This window comes from Thermobia domestica, chromosome 4, assembly GCF_964235325.1.
Source record: "Thermobia domestica chromosome 4, izTheDome1.hap1.1, whole genome shotgun sequence".
In the NCBI taxonomy this organism is placed as follows: Eukaryota; Metazoa; Arthropoda; class Insecta; order Zygentoma; family Lepismatidae; genus Thermobia; species Thermobia domestica.
This window is the reverse complement of record NC_137457.1, coordinates 105,008,561-105,034,994: the sequence shown is the minus strand read 5'-3', so window position 1 is coordinate 105,034,994 and position 26,434 is coordinate 105,008,561.

Genomic DNA, 26,434 nt, shown 5'->3' with positions numbered 1-26,434 from the left:
ACCTGTCTCCATCAATTTTTCAACATAGTTGAGGTCCGTGTTTGTTAAGGTATTCACTAAGACAATAGAATTGTAGAAGAGAAATTTGGGGGAAGAGGTATACAATAATAAAAAAAATTAATAAATCTTCTACCACCCAACCAGGCTCGATCAATTTTTCAACATAGTTGAGGTCCGGATGTGGGAAGGTATTCACATTGTTTATTGAAAACAGAAGAGGAATTTGAGGGAAGAGGTACTAAAAATAAATATAAATATTGCCATGCAGACTGTCTCGATCGAGTTTTTACCATAGTTGAAGTCCGGGTTTGGGAAGGTATTTTATTTGTTTATAGAAATTAGAAGAGGAATTTAGGGGAAGAGGTATATAAAATAGATATAAATCCTCTACCATCCAACGTGACTCGATCTAGTTTTCAACATGGTTGAGTTGCGTGTTTCGGAAGGTATTCACTTCGATTATAGTATTTAGAAGAGATAATTGGGGGAAGAGGTATTTAAAAAAAATTAAAACATCTTCCACCACCCAAACAGGCTCGATCAATTTTTCAAAATAGTTGAAGTCCGGGTATGGGAAGGTATTCACTTTGTTTAAAGAATTTAGAACAGGAATTTGCGTGAAGAGGTATATAAAAATAAATATAAATCTTCTACCATCTAACCTGAGTTGATCTAGTTTTAAACATGGTTGAGGTCCGTGTTTGGGAAGGTATTCCCTTCGTTTATGGAATATAGAAGCGAAAGTAGGGGGAAGAGGTGTACAAAAATAAATGAAATTAATAAATCTTCTACCATCCAACCTATCTCGATGAAGTTTTCAATATAGTTGACGTCCGGGTTTGCGACGATATTCACTTTGTTTATAGAATTTACAAGGGAAAGTTGAAGGAAGAGGTATATAAAAAAAAACTTAATAAATCTTTACCACCCAACCAGGCTCTATGAAGTTTTCAACATAGTTGAGGTCCGGGTTTGGGAAGTTATTAATTTTGTTTATAGAATTTAGAAGCGGATTTTAGGGGAAGAGGTATATAGAAATAAATATAAATCTTCCACCATCCCACCTGACTCGATCTAGTTTTCAACATGGTTGAGGTGCGTGTTTCGGAAGGTATTCACTTCGATTATAGTATTTAGAAGAGAAAGTTGGGGGAAGAGGTATATAAAAAAATTTAATAAATCTTCCACCACCCAACCAGGCTCGAACAACTTTTCAACATGATTGAGGTCCGGGTTTGGGAAGGTATTCGATTTGTTTATAGAATTTAGAAGAGTAATTTGCGGTAAGAGGTATATAAAAATAGATGTAAATCTTCTACCATCCAACCTGAGTTGATATAGTTTTCAACATGGTTGAGGTCCGGGTTTGGTGAGGTATTCACTTCGTTTATGGAATCTAGAAGAGAAAGTTATATTGTTGGGAATAATAAATAAAACAGAATAAATATTCTACAACACAACCAGGCTCGATCAAGGTTTCATCTTAGTTGAGGTCAGGGTTTGGAAAGTTATTCATTTTGTTTATAGAATTTTGCAGGGAAAGTTGGGGGAAGAAGTATATAATAATAAATAAAACTTAATAAATTTTCTACCACTCAACCTGTCTCCATGAATTTTTCAACATATTTGAGGTCTTGGTTTGGGAAGGTATTCACTTTGTTTATGGAATTTAGCTGAGAAAATTGGGGGAAGGGGTATAATATAGTAAATAAAACTCAATAAATCTACCACCACCCAACCAGGCTCGATCAAGTTTTCAACATAGCTGAGCTCCGGGTTTGGGAAGTTCTTCACTTTCTTAATAGAATTTAGAAGAGGGGGAAGGGGTATATGAAAATAAATAAAGCTTAATAAATCTTCTACCATCCAACTTGTCTCGATTAAGTTTCAACATTGTTGAGGTCCGGTTTGGGAATTTATTCAATTTGTTTATAGAATTTAGAAGAGAAAGTTGGGGGAAGAGGTATAAAAAATTAAATAGAACTTAATAATCTTCTATCACCCAACCTGTCTCGATCAAGTTTTCAACATAGTTGAGTTCCGAGTTTGGGAATGTATTCACTAAGACTATAGAATTTATAAGAGAAATTTGGGGGAAGAGGTATACAATAATAAATAAAACTTAGTAAATCTTCTCCCACCTAAAGAGGCTCGATCAAGTTTTCAACATAGTAGAGGTCCGGATGTGGGAAGGTATTCACTTTGTTTATAGAAAATAGAAGAAGAATTTGAAGGAAGAGGTGTATAAAAATAAACATATACCTTCTACCATGCAGACTGTCTCGATCGAGATTTTACCATAGTCGAAGTGGAGGTTTTGGAAGGTATTCACTTTCTTTATAGAAAATAGAAGAGGAATTTGAAGGAAGATGTATATAAAAGTAAATATAAGTCTTCAACCATGCAGCCTGTCTCGATCGAGTTTTTACCATAGTTGAAGTCCAGGTTTGGAAGGAATTCACTTTGTTTATAGAATTTGTCAGAGAAAGTTGGGGGAAGAGGTATATAAACATAAATAAAACTGAATAGACCTTCTACCATCAAACATGTTTCGATCAAGTTTTCAACACAGTTGAGGTGCGGATTTGCGAAGCTACTCACTTTGTTTATAGAACTTAAAATTGAAAGTTGGGGTAAGAGGTATTTAAAAATAAATAAAACCTAATAAATCTTTTACCACCAAACCTGGCTCGATCAAGTTTTCAACATCGTTGAGGTCAAGGTTTGGGAAAAAATTGACTTTGTTTATAGAATTTAGAAGAGAAAGTTGGGGGAAGAGGTATACAAAAATAAATAAAACTTAATAAATCTTCTGCCACCCAACCAGGCTCGATCAAGTTTTCTACATAGTTGAGGTCCGGGTTTGGGAAGGTATTCACTTTGACTATAGAATTTAGAAGAGAAATTTGAGGGAAGATGTATACAATAATAAATAAAAAATAAATCTCTTAGCACGCAACCAGGCTCGATCAAGTTTTCAACATAGTTGAGGTCCGGGTCTGGAAAGGTATTCACTTTGTTTATAGAAAATTGAAATGGAATTAGAGGGAAGAGGTATATAAAAATAAATATAAGTCTTCTACCATGCAGCATGTCTCTATCTAATTTTTACCATAGTTGAAATCCAGGTTTGGGAAGGAATTCACATTGTTTATAGAAATTGGCAAAGAAAGTTGGGGGAAGAGGTATATAAACATAAATAAAACTTAATAGATCTTCTACCATCAAAACCTGTTTCGATCAAGTTTTCTACATAGTTGAGGTGCGGATTTGCGAAGCTACTTACTTTGTTTATAGAACTTAGAATTGAAAGTTGGGGTAAGAGGTATATAAAAATAAATAAAACCTAATAAATCTTTTACCACCAAACCAGGCTCGATCAAGTTTTCAACATATTTGAGGTCCGGGTTTGGGAAGGTATTCACTATGACTATAGAATTTAGAAGAGAAATTTGTTTTAAAAGGTATACAATAAATAAATAAAAGTTAATAAATCTGCTACCACCTAACCAGGCTCGATCAAGTTTTCAACAAAGTTGAGGTCCGGATATGGGAAGGTATTCATTTTGCTTATTGAAAATAGAAGAGGAATTTGAGGGAGAGGTATATCAAAAAAATATAAAACTTCTACCATGCAGCATGTCTCGATCTAATTTTTACCATAGTTGAAGTCCAGGTTTGGGAAGGAATTTACATTGTTTATAAAATTTGGCAAAGAGAGCTGGAGGAAGAGGTATATAAACATAAATAAACTTAATAGATCTTCTCCCATCCAACCTGTTTTGATCAAGTTTTCTACATAGTTGAGGTTCGGATTTGCGAAGCTATTCACTTTGTTTATACAACTTAGAATAGAAAGTTGGGGTAAGTGATATATAAAAATAAATAAAATTTAATAAATCTTTTACCACCCTACCAGGCTCGATAAAGTTTTCAACATAGTTGAGGTCCGGGTGCGGGAAGATATTCATTTTACTATAGAATTTAGGAGAGAAATTTGGGGGGAAAAGTTAAGCAATAGTAAATAAAACTTAATAAATCTTCTACCACCCAACCAGTCTCGATCAAATTTTCAACGTAGTTGAGGTCCGGGTGTGGGAAGGTATTCACTTTGTTTATAGAATTTGGCAGAGAAAGTTGGGGCATGAAGTATAAACATAAATACAACTGAATAGATCTTCTATCCTCCGACCTGTCTCGATGAAGTTTTCAACATTGTTGAGGTCCGGGTTTGGGATGATATTCACTTTGTTTATAGATTTCAGAAGACGAATTTGAGAGAAGAGGTATATAAAAATAGTTATAAATCTTCTACCATTGAACCTGACTCGATTTAGTTTTCAACATAGTTGAGATCCGGGTTTGGGAAGGTATTTACTTTGTTTATGGAATTTAGAGGAGAAACGTGGGGGAACATAAATACAAAAAGAAACTTAATAAATCTTCTACCATCAAACCTATCTCGATGAAGTTTTCAATATAGTTGACGTCCGGTTTTATGAAGATATTCACTTTGTTTATAGAATTTAGATGAGAAAGTTGGAGAAGAGGTAAAAAAAATAAATGAAACTTAATAAATCTTCTATCACCCAACCTGTCTCGATCAAGTTTTCAACATAGTAGAGGTCCGTGTTTGGGAAGGTATTCACTTTACTATAGAATTTAGAAGAGAAATTTGGGGGGAAAAGTTAAACAATAGTAAATAAAACTTAATAAATCTTCTACCACCCAACCAGTCTCGATCAAATTTTCAACGTAGTTGAGGTCCGGGTGTGGGAAGGTATTCACTTTGTTTATAGAATTTGGCAGAGAAAGTTGGAGCATGAAGTATAAACATAAATACAACTGAATAGATCTTCTAACCTCCGAAATGTCTCGATCTAGTTTTCAACATATTTGAGGTCCGAGTTTGGGAAAGTATTAACTAAGACTATAGAATTTAGAAGAGAAATTTGGGGGAAGAAGTATATAATAATAAATAAAACTTAATAAATCTTCTACCACCCAAACATGCTCGATCAAGCTCTCGACACAGTTGAGGTGCGGATTTGCGAAACAATCACTTTGTTTATAGAACGTAGAATAGAAAGTTGGGATAACATTTATATAAAAATAAATAAAACCTAATAAATCTTCTACCACGAAACCAGACTCGATCAAGTTTTCAACATTGTTGAGGTCCTGGTTTGGAAAGAATTCACTTTGTTTATAGAATTTAGAAGAGAAAACTCGGGAAAGAGGTATATAATAATAAATAAAACTCAATAAATATTCTACCACCCAACCAGACTATATCAAGTCTTTAACATATTTGAGGTCGTGGTTTGGGAAGGAATTCCCTTTGTTTATAGAATTAAGAAGAGAAAGTTGAGGGAAGAGGTATATAATAATAAATAAAACGATAAATATTCTAACACCCAACCAGGCTCGACCAAGGCTTCAACTTAGTTGAGGTCCGCGTTTGGGAAGGTATTCACTTTGTTTATAGAATTTAGAAGAGAAATTTGTGGGAAAAAGTGTACAATAATAAATAAAACTTAATAAATCTTCTACCACCCAACCAGACTCGATCAAGTTTTCAACATAGTTAAGGTCCGGGTGTTGGAGGTCATTCACTTTGTTTATGGATTTTAGAAGAGGAATTTGACTGAAAGTTATATAAAAATAAATTTAAATCTTCTACCATGCAACGTGCCTCGATCCAGTTTTTACCATGGTTGAAGTCCAGCTTTGGGAAGGAATTCACGTTGTTAATAAAGCTTCGAAGAGAACGTTGGGGGGAAAAGTTATAATATAATATATAAAACTTAACAAATCTTCTACCACCCAAACAGTCTCGATCAAATTTTCAACATAGTTGAGGTTCGGGTTAGGAAAGGTATTCACTTTGTTTATAGAATTTAGCATGGAAAGTTGGAGAAGTGGTATATAATAATAAATAAAACTTAATAAATCTTTTACCATCCAACCTGTTTCCATCAATTTTTCAACATAGTTGAGGTCCATGTTTGGGATAATATTCACTTTGTTTATAGATTTCAGAAGAGAAATTTGGGGTAAGAGGTATATAAAAATAGATATAAATCTTCTACCATCCAACCTGATTCCACCTTCTTTTCAAAATGGTTGAGGTCCGGGTTTGTTAAGGTATTTATACTGTTTATAGAATTTAGAGGAGAAAGGTGGAGGAAGAGGAATACAAAAAAAAAACTTAATAAATCTTCTACCATCCAACCTATCTCGATGAAGTTTTCAATATAGTTGACGTCCGGTTTTTTGAAGATATTCATTTTTTTGTATAATTTACAAGAGAAAATTGGAGAAGAGGTTAAAGAAATAAATGAAACTTAATAAATCTTGTATCACCCAATCTGTCTCGATCAAGTTTTCAACATAGTTGAGGTAAGGGTTTGGGAAGGTATTCATTTTGACTATAGAATTTAGAAGAGAAATTTGGGGGGAAAGTTATACAATAATAAATAAAACTTAATAAATCTTCTACCACCCAACCAGTCTCGATCAAATTTTCAACATAGTTGAAGTCCGGGTTTGGGAAGGTATTCACTTTGTTTAGAGAATTTAGCATGGAAATTTGGAGAAGAGGTATACAATAATAAAAAAATTAATAAATCTTCTACCACCCAACCTGTCTCTATGAAGTTTTCAACATAGTTGAGGTCTGGGTTTGGGAGAGTATTCACTTTGTTTATAGATTTTAGAAGAGAAAGTTGGAGGAATAGGTTTATAAAAATAGATATAAATCTTCTACCATGCAACCTGTCTCGATCGAGTTTTTAAAATAGCTGAAGTCCAGGTTTGGGAAGGAATTCACTTTGTTTATATATTTTGGCAGATTAAGTTGGTTGAATAAGTATATAAACATAAATACAGCTGGATAGATCTTCTACCCTCCGACCTTTCTCGATCAAGTTTTCAACATAGTTGAGGTCCGAGTTTTGGAAGGTATTCACTAAGACTATAGAATTTAGAAGAGAAATTTGTAGGAAGAGGTACACAATAATAAATAAAACTTAATAAATCTTCTACCACACAAACAGGCTCGATCAAGTTTTCAACACATATGAGGTGCGAATTTGCGAAGCTATTCACTTTGTTTATAGAACTTAGAAGAGAAAGCTGGGATAAGAGTTATATAAAAATAAACGAAACCTAATAAATCTTCAACAACGAAACCAGACTCGATCAAGTTTTCAACATTGTTGAGGTCCAGGTTTGGGAAGGAATTCACTTTGTTTATAGAATTTAGAAGAGAAAACTCGGGAAAGCGGTATATTATAATAAATAAAACTCAATAAATCTTCTACCACCCAACCAGGCTAGATCAAGTCTTCAACATATTTGAAGTCGTGGTTTCGGTATGTATTCACTTTGTTTATAGAATTCAGAAGAGAAATTTGGGGGAAACGGTGTACAATAATAAGTAAAACTTAATAAATCTTCTACCACCCAACCAGACTAGATCAAGTTTTCAACATAGTTGAGGTCCGGGTGTGGGAAGGATTTCACTTTGTTTATGGTATTTAGAAGATTAATTTGAGGGAAAGGGTATATAAAAATAAATATAAATCTTCTACAATGCAACGTGTCTCGATGGAGTTTTTCCATAGTTGAAGTCCTTTTCGGGATAGAATTCACGTTGCTAATAAAGCTGATAAGAGGACGTTGGGGAAGAGGTATAATATAGAAAATAAAAGTTTATAAATATTTTACCATCCAACCAAACTTGATCAAGTTCTCAACATAGCTGGAGTCCGGGTTGGGAAGGTATTCACTTTGTTTATGGAATTTAGAAGAGAAAGTTGGGGGAGAAATGTACAAAAATAAATAAAACTTAATAAATTTTCTATCATCCAACCTATCTCGATGAAGTTTTCAAAATAGTTATCGACCGGGTTTGTGAAGATATTCACTTTCTTTAAAGAATTTTGAAGAGGAAGTTTGAAGAAGAGGTAAGAAAATAAATAAAACTTAATAAAACTTCCATCACCTAACCCTTCTCTATCAAGTCTTCAACATATTTGAGGTCCGGGTTTGGGAAGATATTCATATTCTTTATAGAATTTAGAAGAGAAAGTTGGCCAAAGAGGTATATAATAATAAATAAACTTAATAAATATTTTACCAGCAAACCAGACTAGATCAAGTTTTCAACATAATTGAGGTCCGGGTTTGGGAAGGTATTCACTTTGTTTATAGAATTTAGAAGAGAAAGTTGGGGAAGTGGTATACAAAAATAAATAAAACTTAATAAATCTTTACCATCCAACCTGTCTCAATCAAGTTTTCAACATAGTTGAGGACCAGGTTTGGGAAGGTATTCGATTTGTTTATAGAATTTAGAAGAGGTATTTGCGGGAAGAAGCATATAACAATAGATATAAATCTTTTACCATCCAACCTGAGTTGATCTAGTTTTCAATATGGTTGAGGTCCGGTTTTGGGAAGGTATTCACTTTCTTTTATGGAATTTAGAAGAGAAAATTATATTGTTGGGGAATAATAAATAAAAAAGAATAAATATTCTACCACCCAACCAGGCTTGATCAATGTTTCATCTTAGTTGAGGTCCAAGTGTGGGAAGGTATCAATTTTGTTTATAGAATTTGCAGAGAAAGTTGGGGAAGTGGTATATAAAAAAAATAAAACGTAATAAATCTTCTACCATCTAAACTGTCTCGAATAAGTTTCAACATAGTTGAGGTCCGGGTTTGGGAAGGTATTCGATTTGTTTATAGAATTTTGAAGAGAAAATTGGAGGAAGAGGTATTAAAAAATAAATAAAACTCAACAAATCTTCTATCACCCAACCTGTCTCGATCAAGTTTTCAACATACTTGAGGTCCGAGTTAGGGAAGGTATTCACTAAGACTATAGAAATTAGAAGAGAAATGTTGGGGAAAACGTATACATTAAAAAATAAAACTTAATAAATCTTCTACCACCCTACCAGGCTCGATCAAGTTTTCAATATAGTTGAGGTCCGGATGTGGTAGGTATTCACTTTGTTTATTCAAAAAAGAAGAAGAATTTGAGGGAAGAAGTATATAAAAATAAATATAAGTCTTCTACCATGCAGCATGTCTCGATCTAATTTTTACCATAAATGAAGTCCAGGTTTGGGAAGAAATTCACATTGTTTATAGAATTTGGCAATGAAAGTTGGGGGAAGAGATATATAAAGATAAATAAAACTTAATAGATCTTCTACCATCAAACCTGTTTCGATCAAGTTTTCTAAATATTTGAGGTGCGGATTTGCGAAGCTGTTCACTTTGTTTATAGAACTTAGAATATAAAGTTGGGGTAAGAGGTATATAAAAATATATAAAATTTAATAAACCTTTTACCACCCAACCAGGCTCGATCAAGTTTTCAGCATAGTTGAAGTCCGGATACGGGAAGGTATTCAATTTCTTTATAGAATTTAGAACAGGAATTTGGGGGGAAGAGGTATATAGAAATAGATATAAATCTTCTACCATCAAAACTGACTCTATCTACTTTTCAAAATCGTTGAGGAGCGTGTTTCGGAAAGTATTCACTTCGATTATAGTATTTAGAAGAGAAAGTTGGGGGAAGAGGTATATAAAATACTTTAATAAATCTTCCTCCAACCAACCAGGCTCGATCAAATTTCCAACATAGTTGAAGTCTGGGTTTGGGAAAATATTCACTTTGTTTATAGAATTAAGAAGAGAAAGTTGTGGTAGAGGTATATAAAAATAAATAAAACTTCTATCACCCAAAAAGCCTCGATCAAGTTTTCAAAATAGTGTAGGTCCGGGTTTGGGAAGGTAGTCACTTTGACTATAGAATTTAGAAGAGTAAGCTCGGGGAAGAGGTATATAATAATAAATAAAACTTAATAAATCTTCTACAACCCAACCAGGCTAGATCAAGTCTTTAACATATTTGAGGTCGTGGCCTGGGATGGTATTCACTTTGTTTATAGAATTTAGAAGACAAAGTTGGGGGAAGAGATATATAATAATAAATAAAACTTAATAAATCTTATACCACCCTACCAGGCTCGATGAAGTTTCCAAAATAGTTGAAGTCCGGGTTTGGGAAGGTATTCACTTTGACTATAGAATTTAGAAGAGAAAGCTCGGGAAGAGGTATATAATAATAAATAAAACTTAATAAATCGTCTACCACTCAACTAGCCTCGATCACGTTTTCAAAATAGTTGAAGTACCTGTTTGGGAGGGTATTCACGTAGTTAATAAAGCTTAGAAGAGATCGTTTGGGGAAGAGGTATAATGGTATAATGTAGAAAATAAAACTTTATAAATCGTTTACCATCCAACCTGTCTCGATCAAGTTTTGAACATTATTGTGTCCGGGTTGGGAAGGTATTCGATTCATTTAGGGAATTTAGAAGAGAAAGTTGGGGGAAGAGCTGTAAAAAATCAATAAAACTTATTAAATCTTCTACCTTCCAACCCATTTCGATGAAGTTTTTAATATACCTGACGTCCGGGTGTGTGAAGATATTCACTTTGTTTATGAAATTTACAAGGGAAAGTTGGGGAAAGAGGTATATAAAAATAAATAAAACTTAATAAATCTTCTACCAGCCAACCATGCTCGATCAAGGCTTCAACATAAGTTATGAAATTTAGAAGAAAAAGAGGAATATTATTCACTTTTTTTAAAGAATTTAGAAGAGAATGTCGGAGGAAGAGGTATATGAAAATATATATAAATCTTGTACCATGCAACCTGTATCGATCGAGTTTTTACCATATTTGAAGCCCGGGTTTGGGAAGGTATTCTATTTGTTTATAGAATTTAGAAGATGAATTTAGAGGAAGAGGTATATAAAAATAGATATAAATCTTCTTCCATCCAACCTGACTCGATATAGTTTTCAACATGGTTCAGGTTCGTGTTTCGGAAGGTATTAACTTCGATTACTAGTATCTAGAAGAGAAAGTTGGGGGAAGAGGTATAAAAAAAATTAATAGATCTTCCACCACCCAACCAGCTCGATCAAGTTTTTAACATAGTTGAAATCCGTGTATGGGAAGGTATTTACTTTGTTTATAGAATGTAGAAGAGAAAGTTGGGGAAGTGGTATATAAATATAAATAAAACTTAATAAATCTTCTAAAATCCAACAAGTCTCGATCAAGTTTTCAACATAGTTGAGGTCCGCGTTGGGAATTTATTCGATTTGTTTAATGAATTTAGAAGAGGAATTTGCGGGAAGAGGTATATAAAAATAGATGTAAATCTTCTACCATTCAACCTGAGTTGATCTAGTTCTCAACATGGTTGAAGTCCTTGTTTGGGAAGGTATTCTCTTCGTTTATGGAATTTAGAAGCTCAAGTAATGAAAATTTATTTTCTGCACTGGGTCCGATATTTCTTACATGTCTTTTTATAAGTAAATATACAAGATTTTTAAAATATTACATAGTATAGAACTGATACAATAAGCTAGTAGTACAATAATAATAACAGTGAATTTTAAATCAGTTGTAATCATACCAGGTTAGGACCCTTGTCAGATATTCAAATCCTTTAATTCAAATGGTTTTAAAATCAAGATCAAATAAAAGTGATTGATGTTCTAAACGACTAACCGAGGTAAACTGATATATATGTATATATATATATATATATATATATATATATATATATATATATATATATATATACATTTTTAAATCTTTCAATTTTTATTATATTGGAATATACATGTATAAAAAACTAATAGCGAACGTTATAGAAGTTAGACCAAATATAACAATAATAAATAAGCTTTGCACATTTCCAACATTATATTTGTATTTTAGTGGTTCGGATTCTATATTTTACTATAGGTTTTCGTCACATGTAGCATCGGTGCTAAAAAGAACAATAGACTTCAACAAAGAAACAAACATACATATTGGAAAGGTACTTAAAATTCAAATATAATTTTGATAACATAAGCCTCGCAACAGCATCCTCAAACCTTCGCCGAGATAACAGACAAAAGATCTCCTCCAGTTCCTTACCAGAGGGTAGCGTTCCCAAAACTGATGCAACGTTCCCTCTTTGTACTGCCATGCTGATGCTCTAGCATCTCCTGACGATAAAGAAATGCGGTGACCAACTTCTTTTATAAAGTTAAGGCCTTCGGGACCCCATTAACCACCCGATTCAATAGCTATAGCGACAAAAATATATTTGTCGAGTAAATTGCTATACTTCCTGCGTTTATCTGTTTCTCGGCGAGCAGCCACGTTGCCAGCTTGTGCTGAGGAAGAATGTAAATTTGAAGGGGCGAAGGTGTTGGAACAAGTAAAATCCCATAGAAGTGCTTTTCCTTTCTTCCACGGTATTAGGGTCATACCATCTGGCCTCTTGCCGTCTGCACGACTGCATCCCAACGGTTCACATATAGAAGGAACGCCTGCTGAAATTAGTGCCCTCATGATAATGTCGTTGACGCTGGAGTGGCGTGAATGTCTGCCCGCACTATTGGCACAGGAGAGTCGTTGAAGGCCCTTCTTGTCTACGACACTTCTACAGGCAGGACATCTGTGTTGCTCGCAAACATCTGCTCCCAAACGCAGTGCACTGGCAATTCGAAAACTGTCATTGGGAAGATGTAATCCTAAAGAAGGTGACGGGATAGCATGAAGCCAAGCGCCTGCTTCTGGAGATGATGTAGCTAGAAGTCTGGCCTTATCTTCAGGGTTATCGGATGACTGAAGTAGAGCTGAAAAGTGATGACTTATAAGAGGATCGTCCCAAGAGGATTGTAGTCCTCTCTTATCAAGGTCAGGTGGATCTGATCCCACTATAGATGACCACTTAGCAATGCTATCGTTGACATCCGAATCCGATGCTAGGCTAAGATCTTGTTGGAGAATGGTCTCAATTAATGGCTTAGCGCCATAGAATGAAGACAGGAAGGATGAAATAGCCAGATCCATGGCGCGACGAATGCCGAGACCTCCGTGGTTAACAGGAAGGGACGCTTGCAACCAAGAGTTATTGTTGAGTGAACAATTCAGGATAGATTCTAGACCGGTTTTCAAGGTGTTGTCATAGTATTCCAGTAGATCAGCATCCCGCCAAGAAGGAGCACAACGAAGAAAGTATAGCAGCCTTGGCATGGATAATGAGGCACGTAGTAGGTAAAAGGCAGAGTGAGCTGAAATCAAGGAAAGACGTGTAAAGAAGAATTCTAATTTAGAAATTTTGTCTTTTAATATTGTTCGTCTTGCCTCATTAGATAATGCTGCTCCTAATAAGCTGGCGTCATCTGTCGAAATTCTTTGAATCCCAGGCACGGCTTCGTCAAACAGCTTGAAGAGGTTATTAGACTGCTCATTGGAAACTCCGAGAAAGCTGACCTCACATTTGGAGAAATTCATTTGCAATCCGATCTCCTTAGCCCGTCTACGGATCATTTCTAATGTCTCTAGTACTGTATCCTTGTCTCCAGCTATAGTCCCGTCATCCAAATACCATATGTTCAGTTCTGTATTGATACTATTAACGATGGATTGTAAATTTAGTGCGAACAAACCAGGGCCAAGAGGGTCGCCTTGTTGTACGCCACGCTGAGAGAGGATTATTTCATCTCCTAAGTATAAGTTGCTCGGTTGCGAGTAGCACTGATGTACGTATGGATAAGAGCATAGAGTCACGATTCAACTCGTTAAATGCGTTTCTGAAGTCTATTTTCAGAAAAACTTTCTCCTGCTGGTGTGGAAAAGAGTAATACATACGAGCAGCGTGGACTGCTGCTTCTGCTCCATGTGAGACGCAAACTCCAAGTTGGTGTGGGGATAGAAAATGTGTTAGAGGTTCTCTAATTCTATGGCAAATGATTTTGGCTGATAATCTCCTCAACACATTGCCTATTGCGATAGGACGAATGCCGCCACTTTTCTTCCTCAAAGCTATTAGTGATGCTCCAAAGAAAATAGGTCTAATTTCTGTGGGCACATTACCGGAAATAATCAGATGGAGAAAATCGCAGATGGCGTTAGTCAGGTGGTCTTTAGTTTTGCAGTCTTGGGAGAGTAGGAGGTCCTTTAATATTGGAGGACGGAGACCTCCTGATGACCCGGAAAGAAATGATTTAAGTGCCTTCGTAAACTCGTCAGCTGATATTCTAGGCACTACAATACTGGGCTCAATGAGATCGGGAGGTTCAAAAGGGTGGCTGTGAGCCGGATGTTTCTATTTTAATGCTTCTAATACCGATCCATTCGGAGAAGCTATAGTATCTTCTGAGATGAGAAGCCGTATTGCGTTGCGGACATCACCATCTACTAATTTGTTCCCGACATTCTTAACGTTAAATGTGGAATTTACTGGTCGTCGAGCTTTGAAGGATTTTTTACTGTGGTTAGGAAGGGCTTCGCAACGAGAATCAGACCAACATCGCACTCTTTGTTTAACCCATGATGTTAAATTATTCACTTTGTCAGCTTTTGATGGCACGCACAGTGTAACGTAAGGAAAGAAGAAGAGATCCATCCAAGCTTCTAAGTCGTTTGTACGTACAATCTGTTGTAATACCTCGCACAGAGAGTCTGCCACTGTAGCTCTAGCCCCTCTAGGTACAGTGCGCAACATTGGAATAGAAGACTTTAATCTTGTTAGAAGCTTATTGCATTTGGAGATCAAAGTTTTTCTTGGGTGATCGACATTATCAATGGATGATTGCGACTTCCGTGAAAGCGAGGATGATTTGGTTTTATTGATATCATAATGGCACCTGCTATTGTGAATTGCTAGGCCTTTTAAACTAACACACGATTTGTTGCAAAGCTTACAGGTAATCTCGTTAGGCCTGTTTGAAAAATCAATGCTCGTGTTTAATGCGGTATCATTTTGGGTTTGATTTCTTTGATTAAATTTTGATCCTGATGCGTTGCTTACATGCGAGAAATCTGCATTAATGGCCCTGTAGTCTTTATTGATATCATCAGTAATAGCAGTGAAAGGATTACTGGTATCATTAGAAGAGTCACGATCATCTTCCATAGTTATTATAAAATTTTAAATTTTAATTTTAAATTTAAATTACACCCAACTACATTCTTGCAAATGTAATATTGTTTGAAAAATAACAACCATTAATTGAAAATAGCAATTTGAAAATAGCAAATTTTCAGTCAATCCACCTGAACCACTGAAGCGATTCGAAAACGGATTTCACCAAAAGTCCCATCAAAACTTCAACCACACATCACTTCAAAACAAAGAGCACAAAACCTCACTTCACCTTCACAAAACGAAGAGAATTGCGCAGAACACGAAAGACACGTCGGCTTCCAATCACAACAATCACAAGAACTTATATTGTTGGGAATAATAAATAAAACAGAATAAATATTCTACCACACCACCAGGCTCGATCAAGGTTTCATCTTTGTTGAGGTCCGGGTTTTGCTAGGTATTCATTTTGTTTATAAAATTTGGCAGAGAAAGTTGGGGGAAGAAGTATATAATAATAAATAAAACTTAATAAATTTTCTACCGTCCAACCTGTCTCGATCAAGTTTTCAACATAGTTGATTTGATTGTTTGGGAAGGTATTCACTTCGATTATAGAATTAAGAACAGAAAGTTGGGGGAAGAGGTATATAATAATAAATAAAACTTAATAAATTTTCCACCAAACAACTGGGCTCGATCAAGTTTTCAACATAGTTGAGGTCCGGGTTTGGGGAGGTATTCATCTTCTTTATAGAATTTAGAAGAGGGGGAAGAGGTATATGAAAATAAATAAAACTTAATAAATCTTCTACAATCCAAACTGTATCGATTAAGTTTGAACATAGTTGAGGTCCGGGTTTGGGAAGGTATTCGATTTGTTTATAGAATTTAGAGGAGAAAGTTGGAGGAAGAGGTATAAAAAATAAATAAAAATTAATAAATCTTCTATCACCCAACCTGTCTCGATCAAGTTTTCAACATAGTTGAGGTCCGAGTTTGGGAAGGTATTCGCTAAGACTATAGAATTTAGAGAAGAATTTTGGGGGAAGAGGTATACAATAATACATAAAACTTAATAAATCTTCTACCACCCAACCAGGATCGATCAAGTTTCCAACACAGTTGAGGTGCGCATTTGCGAAACTATTTAATTTGTTTATATAACTTAGGATAGAAATTTGGGACAAGAGGTATACAATAATAAATAAAAAAAACAAATCTCTTACCATGCAACCAGACTCGATCAAGTTTCAACATAGTTGAGGTCCGGATGTATGAAGGTATTCACTTTGTTTATAGAATTTAAAAGAGAAAGTTGGGGGAAAGGGGTATAAAAAAATAAAAAAAAACTTAATAAATCTTCTACCATCCAACATGTCTCGATCAAGTTTCAACATAGTTGAGGTGCGAGTTGGGAAGGTATTCACTAAGACTATAGAATTTAGAAGAGAAATTTGGGGGAAGAGGTATACAATAATAAATAAAACTTAATAAATCTTCTACCACCCAACCAGGCTCGATCAAGTTTTCAACATAGTTGAGGTCCGGATGTGGGAAGGTATTCACTTTCTTTATACGATTTAGAAGAGAAAGTTGGGTTAAGAGGTATATAATAATAAATAAAACATAATAAATCTGCTACCACCTAACCATGCTCGATGAAGTTTTCAACATATTTGAGGTCCGGGTGTGGAAAGGTATTCAGTTTGTTTATAGAAAATAGAAGAGGAATTTGAGGGAAGAGGTATATGAAAATAAATATATCTCTTCTACCATGCAGCCTGTATGGATCGAGTTTTTACCAAAATTGAAGTCCAGGTTTGGGGAAGAATTCACTTTGTTTATAGAATTTAGAAAACAATGTTGGGGGAAGAAGTATACGAAAATAAATAAAACTTAATAAAGCTTCTACCATCCAACCTATCTCGATGAAGTTTTCAATATAGTTGACGTCCGGGTTTGTGAAGTTATTCACCTTGTTTGTGGAATTTAGTAGAGAAAGTTGGAAGAATAGGTATACAAAAATAAATAAAATATAATAAATTTTCTATCACCCAACGTGTCTCGATCAAGTTTTCAACATAGCTGAGGTGCGGGTTTGCTAAGGTATTCACTTTGTTTATAGAATTTTGCAAAGAATGTTCGGGGAAGAGTTATATCATAATAAATAAAATTTGATAAATCTTCTAGCATCCATCCAGGCTCGATCAAGTTATCAACATAGATGATGTCCAGCTTTGGGGATTAATTCACTTTGTTTATAGAATTTAGCAGAGAACGTTCGGGGAGGAGTTATATAATAATGAATAAAACTTAATAAATCTTCTACCACCCAACCATGCTAGATCAAGTTTTCAACATAGTTGAGGTCGTGGTTTGGGAAGGTACTGACTTTGTTTATAGAATTTAGAAGAGAAAGTTGGGGGAAGAGTTATATAATTATAAATAAAACGATAAATATTCTACCACCCAACCAGGCTTGACCAAGGTTTCACCTTTGTTCAGGTTCGGGTTTGGGAAGGTAGTCGAGTTGTTTATAGAACTTAGAAGAGAAATTTGGGGGAAGAGGTATACAATAATAAATAAAACTTATTAAATCTTCTACCACCCAACCAGGCTCGATCAAGTTTCCAACACAGTTGAGGTGCGCATTTGGGAAGCTATTTACTTTGTTTATAGAACTTAGAATAGAAAGTTGGGATAAGAGAAATACAATAATAAATAAAAAATAAATCTCTTACCACGCAACCAGTCTCGATAACGTTTCAACATAGTTGAGGTCCAGATGTGTGAAGGTATTCACTTTGTTTATAGAATTTAAAAGAGAAAGTTGGGGGAAGAGGTATAAAAAATAAATAAAACTTAATAAATCTTCTACCATCCAACATGTCTCGATCAATTTTCAACATAGTTGAGGTCCGGTTTGGGAAAGTATTTGATTTGTTTATACAATTTATAAGGTAAAGTTGGAGGAAGAGCTATAAAAAATAAATAATCCTAAATAAATCTTTTATCACCCAACCGTTACGATCAAGTTTTCAACATAGTTGAGGTGCGAGTTTGGGAAGGTATTCACTAAGACTATAGAATTTAGAAGAGAAATTTTGGGGAAGAGGTATACAATAATAAATAAAATTTAATAAATCTTCTACCACACAACCAGGCTCGATCAAGTTTTCAACATAGTTGAGGTCCGAATGTGGGAAGGTATTCACTTTGTTTATACGATTTAGAAGAGAAAGTTGGGGGAAGAGGAATACAATAATAAATAAAACTTAATAAATCTTCTACCACCAAATCGGGCTCGATCAATTTTTCAACATATTTGAGGTCCGGGTGTGAAAAGGTATTCACTTTGTTTATAGAAAGTAGAAGAGGAATTAGAGGGAAGAGCTATATGAAAATAAATATAACTCTTCTACCATGCAGCCTGTATGGATCGAGTTTTTACCAAAATTGAAGACCAGGTTTGGGGAAAAATTCACTTTGTTTATAGAATTTAGAAAAGAATGTTGGGGGAAGAAGTATACGAAAATAAATAAAACTTAATAAAGCTTCTACCATCCAACCTGTCTCGATGAAGTTTTCAATATAGTTGACTTCCGTGTTTGTGAAGATATTCACTTTGTTTACAGAATTTAGAAGAGAAAGTTGGCGGAAGAGGTATATAGTAATAAATAAAACTTAATAGTTAATCTACGACCCAAGCAGGCCAGAGCAAGTTTTAAACACAATTGAGGTCCGGGTTTGGGAAGGTAGTCACTCTTTTTATAGAATTTGGAACAGAAAGTTGGAGGAAGAGTATAATATAATAAATAAAACTTAATAAATTTTGTTTTATCCAACCTGTCTCGATCAAGTTTTCAACATAGCTGAGGTGCGGGTTTGCTAAGTTATTCACTTTGTTTATAGAATTAAGCAAAGAATGTTCGGGGAAGAGGTATATCATAATAAATAAAGTTTAATAAATATTCTAGCATCCAACCAGGCACGATCAAGTTATCAACATAGATGATGTCCAGCTTTGGGGAGGAATTCACTTTGTTTATAGAATTTAGAAGAGAAACTTCCTGAAGATGTATATAGTAATAAATAAAACCGAATAAATCTTCTAGCACCCAACAATGCTCGATCAAGGTTTCAACCTAGTTGAGGTACGGGTTTTGGAAAGTATTCACTTTGTTTATAGAATTTAGCAAAGAATGTCCGGGGAAGAGGTATATATAATAATAAATAAATAAAATTTAATAAATCTTCTAGCACCCAAAGAGGGTCGATCAAGTTTTCCACATAGGTGATGTCCGGCTTTGGGCAGGCATTCACTTTGTTTATAGAATTTAGCAGAGAACGTTGGGGGAGGAATTATATAATAATGAATAAAACTTAATAAATCGTCTACCACCCAATCATGCTACATCAAGTTTTCTACATAGTTGAGGTCGTGGTTTGGGAAGGTACTGACTTTGTTTATAGAATTTAGAAGAGAAAGTTGGGGGAAGAGTTATATAATAATAAATAAAACGAAAAATATTCTACCACCCAACCAGGCTCGACCAAGGTTTCACCTTTGTTCAGGTTCGGGTTTGGGAAAGTAGTCGATTTGCTTATAGAACTTAGAAGAGGAATTTGGGAGAAGAGGTATATAAAAATAAATAAAACTTAATAAATCTTCTACCATTCAACCTGTCTCGATGAAGTTTTCAACATAGTTGAGGTCCGAGTTTGGGAAGGTATTCACTTTGTTTATTGAATTTCGAAGAGGAATATGGGAGAAGAGGTTTATAAAATTTGATACAAATCTTCCACCACCCAACCAGGCTCGATCAAGTTTTCAACATAGTTGAAGTCCTTGTTTGGGAAGGTATTCACTTTGTTTATAGAATTTGGATGAGAAAGTTAAAGGAAGAGGTATAATGAAGTATATAAAGCTTAATAAATCTTCTACCATCCAACCTGTCTCGATTAAGGGTTCAACATAGTTGAGGTGCGGGTTTGCGAAAGTATTCACTTTGTTTATAGAATTTAGAAGAGGATTTTAGGGGAAGAGATATACAAATATATATATAAATCTTCTACCATCCCACCTGACTCGATCTAGTTTTCAACATTGTGGAGTTGCGTGTTTCGGAAGGTATTCCCTTCGATTATAGTATTTAGAAGAGAAAGTTGGGGGAAGAGATATATAAAAAAATTTAATAAATCTTCCACCACCCAACCAGGCTCGATCAAGTTTTCAACATAGTTTTAGTCCTGGTTTGGGAAGGTTTTCACTTTTTTTATAGAATGTAGAAGAGAAATTTGGGGAAGTGGTATATAAATATAAATAAAACTTAAAAAATCTTCTAAAATCCAACAAGTCTCGATCAAGTTTTCAACATACTTCAGGTCCGGGTTTGGGAAGGTATTCGACTTGTTTATAGAATTTAGAAGAGGAATTTGCGGGAAGAGGTATACAAAAATAGATATAAATCTTCTACCATCCAACCTGAGTTGATCTAGTTTTCAACATGTTTGAGGTCCGGGTTTGGGAAGGTATTCACTTCGTTTGTGGAATTTAGAGGAGCAGGTTATATTGTTGGGAATAATAAATAAAACAGAATAAATATTCTACCAAACCACCAGGCTCGATCAATGTTTCATCTTTGCTGAGGTACGGGTTTGGGTAGGTATTCATTTTGTTTATAGAATTTCACAGAGAAAGTTGGGGGAAGAAGTATATAATAATAAATAAAACTTAATAAAACTTCCACCACCCAACCAGGCTCGATCAAGTTTTCAACATAGTTGAGGTCCGAGTTTGGGAAGGGATTCACTAAGAGTATAGAATTTAGAAGAGAAATTTGGGGGAAGAGGTATACAATAATAAATAAAACTTAATAAATCTTCTACCACCCAACCAGGCTCGATCTAGTTTCCAACACAGTTGAGGTACGCATTTGCGAAGCTATTTACTTGGTTTATAGAACTTAAAATAGAAAGTTGGGATAAGAGGTATACAATAATAAATAAAAAAATAAATCTCTTAACACGCAACCAGGCTCGATTAAGTTTCAACATAGTTCTGGTCCGGATGTGTGGAGGTATTCACTTTGTTTATAGAATTTAAAAGAGAAAGTTGGGGGAAGAGGTATAAGAAAATAAATAAAACTTAATAAATCTTCTACCATCAAACATGTCTCGATAAAGTTTCAACATAGTTGAGGTCCGGTTTGGGAATGTATTTAATTTGTTTATAGAATTTATAAGGAGGAAGAGCCATAAAAAAATAAAAATAACTTCATAAATCTTTTATCACCCAACCGTCTCGATCAGGTTTTCAACATAGTTGAGGTGCGAGTTTGGGAAGGTATTCACTAAGACTATAGAATTTAGAAGAGAAATTTGGGGGAAGACGTATACAATAATAAATAAAACTTAATAAATTTTCTACTACCCAACCAGGCTCGATCAAGTTTTCAACATAGTTGAGGTCCGGATGTGGGAAGGTATTCACTTTGTTTATACGATTTAGAAGAGAAAGTTGGGGGAAGAGGAATACAATAATAAATAAAACTTAATAAATCTTCTACCACCAAATCGGGCTCGATCAAGTTTTCAACATATTTGAGGTCCGGGTGTGGAAAGGTATTCACTTTGTTTTTAGAAAATAGAAGAGGAATTTGAGGGAAGAGCTATATGAAAATAAATATAACTCTTCTACCATGCAGCCTCTATGGATCGAGTTTTTACCAAAATTGAAGTCCAGGTTTAGGGAAGAATTCACTTTGTTTATAGAATTTAGAAATCAATGTTGGGGGAAGAAGTATACGAAAATAAATAAAACTTAATAAAGCTTCTACCACCCAACCTGTCTCGATCAAGTTTTCAACATAGTTGAGGTCGTGGTTTGGGAAGGTACTCACTTTTTTTATAGAATTTAGAAGAGAAAGTTGGGGGAAGAGTTATATAATAATAAAAAAAACGATAAATATTCTACCACCCAACCAGGCTCGACCAAGGTTTCACCTTTGTTCAGGTTCGAGTTTGGGAAGTTTGTCGATTTGTTTATAGAACTTAGAAGAGGAATTTGGGAGAAGAGGTATATAAAAATAAATAAAACTTAATAAATCTTCCAACACTCAACCTGTCTCGATGAAGTTTTCAACATAGTTAAGGTCCGAGTTTGGGAAGGTATTCACTAAGACCATAGAATTTATAAGAGAAATTTGGGGGAAGAGGTATACAATAATAAATAAAACTTAGTAAATCTTCTCCCACCTAAAGAGGCTCGATCAAGTTTTCAACATAGTAGAGTTACGGATGTGGGAAAGTATTCACATTGTTTATAAAAAATAGAAGAAGAATTTGAAGGAAGAGGTATATAAAAATAAATATATACCTTCTACCATGCAGATTGTCTCGATCGAGTTTTTACCATAGTCGAAGTGCAGGTTTTGGAAGGTATTCACTTTGTTTATAGAAAATAGAAGAGGAATTTGAGGGAAGAGGTATATATAAGTAAATATAAGTCTTCAACCATGCAGCCTGTCTCGATCGAGTTTTTACCATAGTTGAAGTCCAGGTTTGGAAGGAATTCACTTTGTTTATAGAATTTGTCAGAGAAAGTTGGGGGAAGAGGTATATAAACATAAATAAAACTGAATAGATCTTCTACCATCCAACATGATTCGATCAAGTTTTCAACACAGTTGAGGTGCGGATTTGCGAACCTACTCACTTTGTTTATAGAACTTAGAATTGAAAGTTGGGGTAAGAGGTATATAAAAATAAATAAAACCTAATAAATCTTTTACCACCAAACCAGGCTCGATCAAGTTTTCAACATCGTTGAGGTCTAGGTTTGGGAAAAATTCACTTTGTTTATAGAATTGAGGAGAGAACGTTGGGGGAAGAGGTATACAAAAATAAATAAAACTTAATAAATCTTCTGCCACCCAACCAGGCTCGATCAAGTTTTCTACATAGTTGAGGTCCGGGTTTGGGAAGGTATTCACTTTGACTATAGAATTTAGAAGAGAAATTTGAGGGAAGATGTATACAATAATAAATAAAAATTAATAAATCTCTTAGCACGAAACCAGGCTCGATCAAGTTTTCAACATAGTTGAGGTCCGGGTGTGGAAAGGTATTCACTTTGTTTATAGAAAATTGAAGAGGAATTTGAGGGAAGAAGTATATAAAAATAAATATAACTCTTCTACCATGCAGCATGTCTCTATCTAATTTTTACCATAGTTGAAATCCAGGTTTGGGAAGGAAATCACATTGTTTATAGAAATTGGCAAAGAAAGTTGGGGGAAGAGGTATATAAAAATAAATAAAACTTAATAAATCTTCTACCATCCAACCTGTCTTGCTGAAGTTTTCAACATAGTTGAGGTCCGAGTTTGGGAAAGTATTCACTTTGTTTATTGAATTTCGAAGAGGAATATGGGAGAAGAGGCTTATAAAAATTGATACAAATCTTCCACCACCCAACCAGGCTCGATCAAGTTTTCATCATAGTTGAAGTCCTTGTTTGGGAAGGTATTCACTTTGTTTATAGAATTTGGAAGAGAAAGTTAAAGGAAGAGGTATAATGAAGTATATAAAGCTTAATAAATCATCTTACATCCAACCTGTCTCGATCAAGGTTTCAACATACTTCAGGTCCGGGTTTGGGAAGGTATTCGACTTGTTTATAGAATTTACAAGAGGAATTTGCGGGAACAGGTATATAAATATATATATAAATCATCTACCATCCAACCTGTCTCGATCAAGGTTTCAACATGTTTGAGGTCCGGGTTTGGGAAGGTATTCACTTCGTTTATGGAATTTAGAAGAGCAAGTTATATTGTTGGAAATAATAAATAAAACAGAATAAATATTCTACCAAACCACCAGGCTCGATCAAGGTTTCATCTTTGTTGAGGTACGGGTTTGGGTAGGTATTCATTTTGTTTATAGAATTTGACAGAGAAAGTTGGGGGAAGAAGTATATAATAATAAATAAAACTTAATAAAACTTCCACCACCCAACCAGGCTCGATCAAGTTTTCAACATAGTTGAGGTCCGAGTTTGGGAAGGTATTCACTAAGACTATAGAATTTAGAAGAGAAATTTGGGGGAAGAGGTATACAATAATAAATAAAACATAATAAATCTTCTACCACCCAACCAGGCTCGATCAAGTTTCCAACACAGTTGAGGTACGCATTTGCGAAGCTATTTACTTGGTTTATAGAACTTAAAATAGAAAGTTGGGATAAGAGGTATACAATAATAAATAAAAAAAAAATAAATCTCTTACCACGCAACCAGGCTCGATCAAGTTTCAACATAGTTCTGGTCCGGATGTGTGAAGGTATTCACTTTATTTATAGAATTTAAAAGAGAAAGTTGGGGGAAGAGGTATAAAAAATAAATAAAACTTAATAAATCTTCTACCATCAAACGTGTCTCGATAAAGTTTCAACATAGTTGAGGTCCGGTTTGGGAATGTATTTAATTTGTTTATAGAATTTATAAGGTAAAGTTGGAGGAAGAGCTATAAAAAATAAAAATAACTTCATAAATCTTTTATCACCCAACCGTCTCGATCAGTTTTTCAACATAGTTGAGGTGCGAGATTGGGAAGGTATTCACTAAGACTATAGAATTTAGAAGAGAAATTTATGGAAAGAGGTATACAATATTAAATAAAACTTAATAAATCTTCTACCACCCAACCAGGCTCGATCAAGTTTTCAACATAGTTGAGGTCCGGATGTGGGAAGGTATTCACTTTGTTTATACGATTTAGAAGAGAAAGTTGGGGGAGAGGAATACAATAATAAATAAAACCTAATAAATCTTCTACCACCAAACCGGGCTCGATCAAGTTTTCAACGTATTTGAGGTGCGGGTGTGGAAACGTATTCACTTTGTTTATAGAAAATAGAAGAGGAATTGAGGGAAGAGCTATATGAAAATAAATATAACTCTTCTACCATGCAGCCTGTATGGATCGAGTTTCTACCAAAATTGAAGTCCAGGTTTGGGGAAGAATTCACTGTGTTTATAGAATTTAGAAAAGAATGTTGGGGGAAGAAGTATACGAAAATAAATAACACTTAATAAAGCTTCTACTCCAACCTGTCTCGATGAAGTTTTCAATATAGTTGACGTCCTGGTTTGTGAAGATATTCACTTTGTTTATAGAATTTAGAAGAGAAAGTTGGAAGAAGAGGTATACCAAAATAAATAAAACAATAAATTTTCTATCACCCAACCTGTCTCGATCAAGTTTTTAACATAGTTGAGGTCTGGGTTAGGGAACGGTCTTATAGAATTTAGAAGAGAAAGTTGACGGAAGAGGTATATAGTAATAAATAAAACTTAATAGATAATCTACCACCCAACCAGGGAAGCGCAAGTTTTGAACACAATTGAGGTCCGGGTTTGGGAAGGTAGTCACTCTTTTTATAGAATTCGGAAAAGAAAGTTGGAGGAAGAGTATGATATAGTAAATAAAACTTAATAAATCTTCCTCCATCCAACCTGTCTCGATCAAGTTTTCAACATAGTTGAGGTGCGTGTTTCGGAAGGTATTGACTTTGATTATAGAATTTAGAAAAGAATGTTTGGGGAAGTGTTATAAGAAGAAAATAATACTTAATAAAGCTTCTACCATCCAACCTGTCTCGATGAAGTTTTCAATATAGTTGACGTCCGGGTTTGTGATGATATTCACTTTATTTATAGAATTTAGAAGAGATAGTTGGCGGAAGAGGTATATAGTAATAAATAAAACTTAATAGTTAATCTACGACCCAACCAGGCCAGAGCAAGTTTTAAACACAATTGAGGTCCGGGTTTGGGAAGGTAGTCACTATTTTTATAGAATTTGGAACAGAAAGTTGGAGGAAGAGTATAATATAATAAATAAAACTTAATAAATTTTGTTTTATCCAACCTGTCACGATCACGTTTTCAACATAGCTGAGGTGCGGGTTTGCTAAGGTATTCACTTTGTTTATAGAATTTAGCCAAGAATGTTCGGGGAAGAGGTATATCATAATAAATAAAATTTAATAAATATTCTAGCATCCAACCAGGCTCGATCAAGTTATCAACATAGATGATGTCCAGCTTTGGGGAGGAATTCACTTTGTTTATAGATTTTAGAAGAGAAACTTCCTGAAGATGTATATAATAATAAATAAAACCGAATAAATCTTCTAGCACCCAACAATGCTCGATCAAGGTTTCAACCTAGTTGAGGTACGGGTTTTGGAAAGTATTCACTTTGTTTATAGAATTTAGCAAAGAATGTCCGGGGAAGAGGTATATATAATAAATAATAAATAAATAAAATTTAATAAATCTTCTAGCACCCAAAGAGGGTCGATCAAGTTTTCCACATTGATGATGTCCGGCTTTGGGGAGGCATTCACTTTGTTTATAGAATTTAGCAGAGAACGTTGGGGAAGGAAT